The 3791-nt window shown below is 38.9% G+C and overlaps 1 long non-coding RNA gene across 1 annotated transcript; it reads left to right on the top strand.

The window, feature by feature from the left end:
* The first annotated feature begins 354 nt into the window (after positions 1-354).
* LOC123077340 (uncharacterized) lies at positions 355-3437 on the top strand. The gene is made up of 2 exons (XR_006436528.1): positions 355-731; positions 3062-3437. It is a non-coding gene; the product is annotated as an uncharacterized lncRNA (long non-coding RNA).
* Positions 3438-3791: the final 354 nt, after the last annotated feature.

Genomic DNA, 3791 nt, shown 5'->3' with positions numbered 1-3791 from the left:
GTACCAAAAATAGACATGATGTTTTAATAAATGAAGTACAAATATGTATACATATTTTACTCAGACTATGTATATTATATAATTTTGACTTGGTACCGACAGATATATTTTTATCGATTTTAAATTCTATTTTAGGTATAATACATATCGTAACATTTGTTTTCTTCATGTGATTGAAGGGATTTAGAAAATGAGTAATATTATTTACTCTACATGAAGTTAGTTTTGCATAGCCCATGTATCAAGCCCATACAGGCCCATCGGTTTGCATGCAGGCCGGACAATTATTGAGACAACAACTACCACTTCGTGTTTGTCTAAAAAAACCACTTCGTGTTTGTCTCAGAAAAAAAAAACCACTTCGTGTCATTTTTTCTGCAAGTTAAAACAGCCCGTACAGTTCATCTAGATAGAACTCTCCTCTCACGGCGTGCAATCCCCACCAAGCTTCTCATCCACATGCGTCAATGGTGGGCATCAGGAAACTAATCCCCAGTCTGTGCATGGATCTCGACGACCTCGTAGATGGCGAGGGGGAGTGCGGGATGCGCTGCTCAAACTTCTCATGTCCGGAGGCTCGCGGCGGTGGCGGAGGTTCTGGATCTTGGTGGCGTGGCGGAGGTACTGGGGTAGCTCCCGGATGGGAGAATATGAGCAAGATGTGACCAACATCTGTGGGCGGCTGCTTAGTTGTTGCCCTGATAGCTGGTGATGTTGGACTCCTACCAAATGTAAGTGTTCTCTGCAACCATATACGATTTGGTGAAGGGGAATGATCTAGATTTCAGAATAAGTTTTGTCATTTCATTGCCAAACAAAACTCATAGCACAACTTCTGTAGTGGAGATCAGAGTAAAGCAAATATATGGATTTTGGGGGAAACACCAACTGTATATATGTCATCATTTGGGATTTAATACTTATTACATGCATGAATTTCTGATTCCTCCGCATCCAAGCAGTTAGCCACCAAGCGACCTGCAGAGAACACAATCGATCCCCAACTATTCGGGCCACTGCCTCTGAGCTCGACACCCCTGTTTCAGCAATGTAAGAGGCATCTACATCAAGCTTCAGCCAACCAATCACCGGTCTTTCCATTTTTCCTCGGGCGCCTATATCCCGGTCCTGACAGGATAATGTACTCCATAGAGTTGATCTCAACCTAGCAAGCGATTCTCGCATCCATTTTTTGTTTGATAGTAAAAAAGGAGGTTTAAATGCACATATGCTGAGTTGGGTAGCAAAAGCATCAGCCTCACGTGAGACATGCAGCTTAGTTTTTAAGTTCAGTAATTTTACCTGCGGCTAGTCTTCTTGACACATGGTTTCTTGCCTAGCTTCTGAAATATTGTTTTCTAAGGGTAGAGTTTTCAGGCATGAGTAAAGGTCTGTGCCACGTTTACAAATGTTGTAGGGCAGTACACGTATTTTTTGTATGTGTTCTTTATTCCTGAATTACGACAACCTTTTGTGCCCACAGGAACCATAAACTGATAAAAGTGCATGCCTTTCAGAAAATTACAACATGACATGCTTTTGATAGTTCTAATATTCACACCCATATAATCTACTACCTCTGTACCAAAATATACGACGTTTTTGTAGTTCAATTTGAACTGGAAAAACATCATATATTTTGGTACAGAGGGAGTAATAAGTATCTTTTATCCTGTTAAGTACTCTTACTATATCTTTGGTAATGTTTTTGGTGCTGAGTGCCTACATGTATGGAGTAATTAAGAATAATTTTATTATACATCAATGAACAAAATGCGAGTCACTATTGAGTCGAGAACTATCAAACATAATGGTTCATACCTATCAAGAAGTTCCTATGTTTCGGTTATATCCAGATGTTTATATATTTTTGTAATTGGACATATCATTAAATTTCTACACCATGGTCGAGGTCACAATAAGGACAGTTTAGTTGCCGATTACATCCTCGGTTAAAAGATAAGCTATCTTTCTCTGTAATGTGACTCTGATTTCATCAGAACTAAAGAGTGTAATTATAGAAATTAGTGCTAACCACATGGCGGAGGTTCAGTTAAAATTTGGACATGCGAATGCATGATGCACTTCCTCTCGTATTTGAATCTCAATCTCATGGATATATAAATCTTGTGGGTCCTTTACTTTTATTCTTGTTTCCACTGGCTTTACTTGAATAAGTAATATGATGGCATCTGTAAATTTGAATATTAAAAATATAACCATTAGAAATTTAATTAGTTGAAAGTCTTAATTACAACTATAAACATACCTGAGCATTGTATATCCGTTTCTGTCTGTTCTTGTAGTATGACCATGGTAGCAAACTCAAAGTAACAATTTGGAAAAACTCCCCGCGCTCTTTTCATCTCCTTTACCTTTGTATTGTATGCCAAAATACATTTTTTGCAAATTGATCCTTTTGGTATGTTGTATGTCACTGTATGGCCTGCTATGGACATGTGTAGGTATACTTAATTTTGTGGTTATTTTGTAGTATTTATTCATTAGCACTTCCAATCAATTACCACATCTACGTTTGTACAGTCGAGTAACAATGGGTTGCTAAGGGCGTCCGAGGATTTCTTACTCCTGTTGCAACGCGGGCATGTTTTCTCACTGGGCAATATTTCGTGATTTCCAGAACCTTAAAATTGTTGAATGCATAAATATATATGATCATTGCTCTTTGATCTTTGATCTAAAATTGTCTATTAGATTCTTCTAGATTGTAGTGTGATTTGTCTGGCCATACCAAAAGAAACAATTAAACTTGGTAACAGTTGTTGAAAATGCGGAATAATTTGCAGTTAAAAGAGCATAATTGTTCATCCATCAAGATCATATCTAGGCTAATAAGCTCATCAGTTGTTGGATTGAATACATTCTCATCACTTACACTTAAATGTTCCAATTTTGTCCCCTTGTCATTAAGTCGCTCAACTTATTACACGCCATAGTATTTTGCCTTCAGATCAATAGAAACTTAGTTATCAATTGATAAAGTGCATATGAAGATGTTATCCAGAATAAGTGAGTTTACTTACAAAACCTGATGATTCAGGTGAGAAGCAGTTGGGCATGACTTTGTTGGATGTCGAGTTTTAGGCCGCATGAAGTGTCTGGCCTTGCTTCATCAGACATCGAGCTACACGGCCCGTGGTGGTTTTTACTGACTAATACTTGTGGGGCTTCCTTCGCGCTTCGTCTTACCGGCATACTTCGATGTTCTTGGTGGCTTGTTTGAGTTGCCCTTTTTCCTGACTACTACCTCTTGGATGTCTACTTGTGTGGCTGGTCATCAAAAGTCGCTCTAGTTCTTGCAGGCCATAGTATTTTTCCTTAAAATCTATAGGAATTAGTTGTCAATTGATAAAGTACATATGAAGATGTTATACAGAATAAGTGAATTTACTTACTAAACTTGATGATTCAGATCAGTAGTGGTTGGGCGTGACTTTGTTGGACGCCGAGTAGCATGTTGCATTAAACTTGATCCCTGCTTTGCTGAGCAATACTTGTGGGGCGTCGAGTCGCGCTTCGTCTTACCGACAGACTTCCATGTTCTTTGTGGCTTGTTTGAGTTGCCCTTTTTTTGACTTCTACTTCTTGGATGTCTGCTTGTGTGGCCAGCATGATTCGTTTATGTGGGTTTGCTTTGGCCGGGTTGCTCTTGACGACACCATGTACAGTTTTTGTCCCATCTATGCCTTATTTGCATCTGTCTAATTTGGAAGTCTAAGCACGTGATGTGTGGTGTTGTGGCCTCGTATCCTTGTTTGTTTGTGATTGCA

The sequence above is a fragment of the Triticum aestivum genome, chromosome 3D (assembly GCF_018294505.1).
Source record: "Triticum aestivum cultivar Chinese Spring chromosome 3D, IWGSC CS RefSeq v2.1, whole genome shotgun sequence".
NCBI classification, from domain to species: Eukaryota; Viridiplantae; Streptophyta; class Magnoliopsida; order Poales; family Poaceae; genus Triticum; species Triticum aestivum.
Note: the sequence above shows the minus strand (reverse complement) of the source record. Positions and strands in the feature narration are given on the sequence as shown.